Below are 7,702 nucleotides of genomic sequence, written 5' to 3'. Positions count from 1 at the left end.
CAATAAGGAGCCTTCGTTTTCACACTAATAAGCAGCTACTTTGTCCTGCAGTTTTATGCTCTGCTTTTATCAATGAATTCATAGTGTTTCATTTGTAATATACAGTATGTTTTTGTGTGTAAGAGTGTGACTGGCTGTTGTTTTTCCCATCTGTTGAGCCGCAGTGCAAGTCATTTATCTCAGTTATCCACACAGTGTCAGAGCTCCATCTGTGAAAACAGTAAACACACTGACTCAGCCTGTCTTAGTGACTGCCACTGATAGCACAAAAGAGAGAGCGGCAGATTCACACAAGCATGTAGAGCTGTATGTCTGCTCACACACAAGTACACACACACACACACACACACACACACACACACACACACACACACACACACACACACACACACACACACACACACACACACACACACACACACACACACACACACACACACACACACACACACACACACACACACACACACACACACACACACACACACACACACACACACACACACACACACAGGGTTACAGTTACTGTTTGTTTTCGTCTCATTACAGTGGCAGGAGCACGGCAACCCCTGAGAGAAGCTGGGTAATAGCTCTGTTTTGTTTTTCTTTTTTCTCCTCTCTCATGTTGCAGGTTGCTCCTTTCCTTTAAATGATGCCAGATCTGTCTGCATGTAGTCAGTCTAACTTAAGATGGCCCATTGAAAGTTTCATCAACTTGGGTTAGGGTTAGGTCAGAGTTAATATTTAGTTATTAGTGTTTTATCTGTCACTCGACGTCGAGGCAACAAATAATGTCAAAGAACTCTACAAAAAGTTTTCGTCTCAGTGTAAGTCTTTCAATGATTCGAATGTTGACAATTGTGGCTCATAATATGACAGGACATCATATCAATGATTACGGTTTGGAGTCTCAAGACTCCATAAGATTTGCATCCATATCATCTTGTTTTATAAACCAAGCCAATGTGAGAGAACCTTAAATCTGAATTCTCTCTAACAGCCAACTGAGGAAGACTGCACTGGTTGCAACTCATACAATGTAAAGCCAGACCAGTAAATAACCAGAAACTCCTGATTAATTGCTGTTTTTAGTTTTTTAACTGACTTTATGATCTTAATAAGCAGTTTTAAAATTCTTTCAAACTAGCATGATGTTTAATCTGTAAGTGTTGATCCTTGGGTCACAGATAAAACCTTAGTACTTAGCAAGTAACAGTTATATTCCAGATTATAATAACACATGCAAAATAAACGAGAAGCCTTTAAAAAGCATCAACTTATCCATCGACACATCATTACAACTTCATGTTTCAAGCTTCCGCTCCAATTTCTCATGGTATCCTTTGCCTGCTCATTGTCCTCCCTGTTCCTTCTCCTCTGTCTCACTGTGCACGTTCTGTTTGAAGGTAAGACTTCACTCCAGGAGGTGGAAACTGACCCACATGTTCTCCATCAGCTCACTTCAAACAGCGGGGAAGATCACTCAGCTGCGTGTACGAACCATCCATTCAGTTTCCTCTGTGCTCCACTGCTATTAATGACTCCCACAGACTCTGAAAGATGTTCAGCCTGTGAATGGAAACAGGAGATTCTTTTTGATATGAGAGCATGAACAGGTGTGCAGACGCCCCACCAACTCTAATCAGTCTTCTTTTGTTGTGCAGTGTTGACAGAGCTGTTTGGAGAGCAACCTGCATGACTGCCTTACAAGTTGCTTGCCAAGTTGCCACAGGTGATGAAGCTCTTTGTGGCATGAAGTTGCACCCTGTAGCTATTACTGATATCCGTCGCCTTGGCAGCCGAAATCACGCCAGTCTGAGTTCTGACTTGCCAGCGAGGACAGGATCGGGACAGTTTTGACACGCATGAAAACATGTGCATACATCTTCAAGAGACCTGAAAATATGCCCCGCTTTTTCCAATGTTTTGATGTAGAGACTAGCAGAGGATTTCATCTCCCGTCAAAGGTCGATTCAAAAGAGGTTGTTTTTCTACATAATCATCTCACACATTTTCAATCCTTTTGTCGGTTTGTTTCGGTTTCGATCCTGGAATAATGATAACATGGTCTTTATGTTTGTAATAATGTGTTTGCTGGGTTGCCAGGAGAGTTTGTCGGCTTTGAATGTTTGTGTTTTTTTTAAGGCATACAGTAGGATAATACGAGTACACTAACGTAAGTGTACAAAACAGGTAAGGTCAATGCATCTTCCATTAATGCTGTGTCTTATCTGTCTTTGTTTCTTTTCTCTCTCTCTGTCCACTATTCTGCCGGCTCATAAATCCTCCCTCCCTCTGTCAGCTCTCCTCCCCTCACTAACACTTTGTCACATTGCTCTTTCCCACTCTCACTCCTATACCCCTCTCCCTTATTACTTTACACACACACACACACACTTTTCCTCTACCTGTCTCTTCGATCTTTCTTCATCACTCTCTCCCTCTTTTCCTTGATTTTAACATCTTGCTGCTAAATTCATGTTCCGTGCCTCCCTGAGACCGTCTGCCTCTCCTTTCTCTCCCGCTCCCTCCGCTGTTATCCATCATCCTCTATTGGTCCATTCATCACTTACCCAGAATGCTATTGGTTCATTTATCAACCAGCCGGCAGCCCCACAGCTGCAGACAGCAACTGGCACACAGGCCTAGGAATGTACAGACTCAGAGCTCGGTCCCGAACATTTCACTGCACTTGAAGATTTGCAGTTACAGCAATATCAGGGGAAATAATCCCAGGGGAAAGTCTGCTTTGATGTAGTTTAATGTAAAGAACCCAATGCTATAAAATAAAGTTAGGGTAAAGAAGATACTTATGAAGCTGCAGACATGATGGTAGTGCACAAATCGTTTATTTTTGGTTTGACAGGGTATTTTGAGACATGTAGTTATCCTTTTTTTTTTAAGACATTCAGCTGAAGTCAACATCCTCCTAGATTAATGGACAGTAAGATTAATCAGCCATTTGCTGGTACAACCAGGCCAAAAGAGTTTTATAAAACAAAATAAAGAAGTTCATGTCATGTTTTCTCTTGCTGTGTTCATCATGATCTCTTGACATTAACTTCTCATTGAGTGAAATGTTGCGCTTAGGTCTGTACATACTTTAGACAAGCCTATAAAGACGAAAACTTCAAGCAACTGAAACTATTTTTTTCCCCAATCTGGGGCTCAACAAGGTCCAAGAGACATCCACTGACTCTTGGCCAGTTTACAGCACTTACAACAAACTGACATTAAAAAAGAAATTGCAGGAGACTCAGCTCTGTGTCACATGTTGCACACAGAATCAACAACCATATCTCCATATGATAAGAATAAGAGTGTGTACATTTTATACACCTCTTTTAACACATCTGCTCTCAGAGGACAGAGCAGTATGAGCTTCTGACGGATCGACTTGTTTACCTGGCCCTGTCCTCTCCTCCTTCTCACCAGCTCAACCTCCTGCCCTCCTGAGAGCCCGAACGAAAGACTGACTGAGAAACACACTCCACTCTCACACTTGTGGATTTAAAGTTTTCATCAGCTGAAGAGTTCTCACCTCTTCGTGGCCTCATTTTGACAATATTTTATTATTTACCTTCAATTAAATGTGGTTCTTAACTGTCCTCCATAAAGGTTTCCAAATTCTTTATTCTTCCCTGAGTTTATTTAACATTTTCATCAGAACCAGTGAACTTTGATTAAATTTGTGGATGTGAAGTTTCAACCACATTATTGTTCTCTGTATACTTTTCTGAAGACAACCTGTTTTCTCAAAGAAAGTGATTTGTTGATTTCTAAGAGGCCACAAGGTTTTAACTCTATTAGTAAATGTGACAAAGACCAAATTATATGATAACAAATTCTTATTCCTGTCAAGGTTACAATGACGTGATCCACAAATTGTGTGATTATATCAATAATCAATATTCATCATCATCAGAGTTTGTTGCAGTATTATCAGTTCTGATTTCAGAACTGATCTAAAACGTGATGGTTCCACCTGCTAGGGAAAACAAAGGGGACGACTGTAAACACATCAGTTTACACCTGGGGATAAAATTCATGTTCATCAGTTTCTCTTCCCCGCTCTACATATTATTAAACACTTAATTTCCTTTCAAAAAGCTGGAAGTGTTGTAGACTCATCAGGGCTTTAATCCCACAGGCACAGCAGTAGCTCAGTCTGTCGGGACTTGGGATTGGAACCGCCAGTTGAGGTCCTGGAGTGGACATTGTCTGGAAATTGGAGGTGCCAGTTCAACTTCCTGAATGTTGAACTGATCCTTTACTGCTCGTTGAACAATGTCTTTGGATACTTAATAGATTGACTATTCTGAAAACTGTGGCATATTGGGGTCAGTCTTTTCTTCCGACTCTTGGACAGAGTGCAGAGTGTGTCTGCACTCACTCTTACACAGTTACTCCATATCGACTCAATGTGATGGCGTGTCTGTTCCTATACTGCAGCCCATACATCAGCCTGTGACCGCACAGCCTCCAGTGGCGCAACAGGGCACAGCTGAGAGCCCACTGCCAACGATAACAAGGGCCTCCTTCAGTGCCACACGCCCTCCTGCAGCGTCGCACCTGTCGCCATGTGTGTTTATGTGTGTGTGTGTGTGTGTGTGTGTGTGTGTGTGTGTGTGTGTGTGTGTGTGTGTGTGTGTGTGTGTGTGTGTGTGTGAAGCATGTAACTGAAAGGACATGTGGTGCTTGTACACATTCCTTCCGCCCGGTTCATGAATCACTCTGCCCCCTCCTCTGCAGCCACCAGCCCAGGGTCCGTAGAGAGGGAGGAGGAGGGATGGGAGTGTGAATGCAGAGAGTGTCAGAGGTTTAAGTATGTACTGTGTAACAGCCATACGTCATGTATGTGAGCTATCTGCTTATCTCGATGTTTAGCTTCAACCGCTTTGATACAAGATAGACATGGTTTAATAGATTGTATGATATGATACATCTGACAGGCATACCTACAGTATGTTTTCAACTGTGTTTCCTGTGAACAGATAAACTCCAGCTGGCTGTTACACTGCCTGAGAGAGTTGTGAAAGGAATAGCATGTTACAATCTGCCAAAAAAACCTTTTTTCATAAACTCTTAAAATGTACATTCCTCGGGGAAATATTCAAACATAACTTCCTCACAGGTTTATACTGCTGCACAGTTCAATAAAATGTACATATTGTGTACAAGTTGATAATTCATTTTCTATTTAAAGAGCCTGGGCAAAGTTTAAAACCTAAACATTTCCAGCAACTCTGATCAACGCTCGGGACTTAGTACAAGGGAGTCCTGACAAGTCATCATTTCACTCACATAACATTTCTTCAAGAAAGTGGGGCTACAGAAACCCAGAAAAAATATGTTACACATTTCCTGCAAAAAAAAAAGTGAATTGCAAAAATCTTAGTAATTACTTTTATTGCAGTGTGTTTATGTGAAAGCAGCCCACACTTCAGATATTGCAGTTGTTTGATGCTCGATTTAAGTATTTCCTTTTAACTTATCCTGACACTGATCTATCTATCTATCTACAATTCTGATACTAGATTATGAAGAGTATGTGTAGCCACTGGACTCTCTATGACTGAAGCAGGCAGCGTGTTGATCACACTGGCTTCCATCAATGACCTCATTAGAAAATGACAAAGTAAAATGCTGTCAGAATAGTTTGCTATAATGATTGATCATGGGGTCTACAGGTTTTTGTTTTCAATCATGTCAAGAAGAAATAATTGAATTGTCTTTTTGTCTTAGTGACTGTTATTACAGAGAGTTTCATGTCATTATAGTGAAGTTTATGATATATCTTTGTATTCTTGTTGGACCACTTGAGGTTGAATGATGCAGTGTGAAGTCCCAGTGCTGTTGTTCTGTTTATCAGCATTCACACAATGCCTCCTATCCAATCAGACCTTCATGTGTTTTAGCACGTAAAACAATGAAAGCCCTGTTCTTAAAACCAATCCAACACTGTGCTCTGAGAAACCCTGACACTGGCTGTCTCCTGTCCTCTCACACTCTCCCATCGGGGGCCCAACGTGCCCCCAGTACATAATGTCAAATTCCACATGGCTGAGCTACCTGGCTGAGCTATTATTGGACCGCCTGCCTGACAGGACTGCAGGACAGAGGAGCCGCGAGGAGACAAAAAGCAACTGTGGAGAAGTTGATTAGCAAGGTGCTGGAGACAGACAGGAGGACAGGAAGCACCCTGATGGAAGACACAGTCGATATAACTAAAAGAGGGAGGAAAACTGATGAAACCTTCAGGACAACCAAATACAGTGACATTATCTGCACCCGGTCGGCTACTGACCACACAACACAAAACAAAAGGGCAACAAAAGAAGCTTAAAGTAGAAATAGTTGTGGTAATGATGCACTTGTTTTCGTACAACTAATTTGTCAACCTAATCATATGTGTGATAAAAGGTATCTTATTCCATAATGTAAAAGCTTTTTAAGAGGGATAGCTAGCTTACTTTGTTAGCATTTTCAGTTTAAGTGTTTAAGATTTTTTTTAATATAAGATAGAGTTAGAGTTGATTATTGTTCATGGCAGCTCAGATTTATTACGACTGACTGTATTTGCAAAATTTAGCCGAGAGCAATCAAAGAATATTCCAAACGGAAAGTATTTTCATGAAAGCCCCTTCTTTGCACATTTGAAATGTTTTTCAATAGACAGTTAATTTATCTGTTCTTCTCGTGTCCATTTAAATAAGAACCTGAGATTCTGTTTAGAACGACTGGAAGATAATCTGGTGCCAGAAGCGCATGAGATCATGACTGAATCAGCAGAGCCGTGATCCATAATAACCACACATTACAGCCAGACGTTGTTGTGTTTGGAGAAAAATGTGACGATCCAGTGCTCTCGTTTCCACAGGGCAGCCGCTTCTCACAGAGAAACTCATATATTTATTACCTCCTCTCAGTGCCTCAGGCCTCCTCTTCCTTCCCCTCCCAGGTCAAGGATAAATGCAAGAAATGGATCAAACTTTTCTTCAGAGAAAAAAAGAAAAAGAAACAGTTTTTCAGGAGATCTGCTGAGGAGGACAGAAGAAAAGTGGAGCTGTGGGAAGGCTGCACCGGCCAAACACAATAGATGTGCTGCTGTGGACATTTGTTTCATCTGCAGGGTGTGAAACAGAGAGATAATACTGTGAACTTGTATCTTCCTCCTCTTTTACTGTCCTCATTTTTTCTCTTTTCATTTCCATACCTTTTTCCCCTCCTCTCTCCTTTCCTCTCTTCCTCTTACCCCCTTCTCTCCTCATTTCTTTGGACGCTCCTCCTCTTCTCCCCTTGTCCTTTTCTTTCCATCTTCAAACCTTACCTTTTATTCATTTCTTCCACACCTCTGCTCTACCTCTTCTTCTCAGTCCATATTTTCCCTCTTCATACCACTTCTTTCTCTCCAAACTGTCAATCTTTCCCTATTCTTCCTTCTGCTGCATTTCCTCATTCTTTCTTCATCTTTCTATTCCTATTGTCTCCTCGCTCTTCTAGCCTGTCATTCTTTATCATCTCCTTAAATTTCCAGTTTGTTTTTTCTTCCTCTAAATTACGTCCTCTCTTCTGATATTTCATCTGTTGCTTAAGGAATTTGTATTTTCTAATCTTATTTGCAGTTTTAAAAGTCTTCTGTCATTGCTTTCACAGCTGCGTATTTTATGATTCCAGCGATATAACTCGGCCACAAACATCT

The 7,702-nt window shown here is 41.2% G+C and overlaps 1 long non-coding RNA gene across 1 annotated transcript; it reads right to left on the bottom strand.

The window, feature by feature from the left end:
* Nucleotides 1-127: 127 nt before the first annotated feature.
* Nucleotides 128-2,487, bottom strand: LOC306823080. The gene is made up of 3 exons (XR_013778978.1): nucleotides 2,409-2,487; nucleotides 1,439-1,569; nucleotides 128-209 (listed from the first exon to the last, which is right to left on the bottom strand). It is a non-coding gene; the product is annotated as an uncharacterized lncRNA (long non-coding RNA).
* Between the last annotated feature and the right edge of the window lie 5,215 nt (nucleotides 2,488-7,702).

Source organism: Symphodus melops, assembly GCF_947650265.1.
Source record: "Symphodus melops genome assembly, chromosome: 4".
Taxonomy (NCBI): domain Eukaryota; kingdom Metazoa; phylum Chordata; class Actinopteri; order Labriformes; family Labridae; genus Symphodus; species Symphodus melops.
This window is presented reverse-complemented; position numbering and strand designations above follow the sequence as displayed.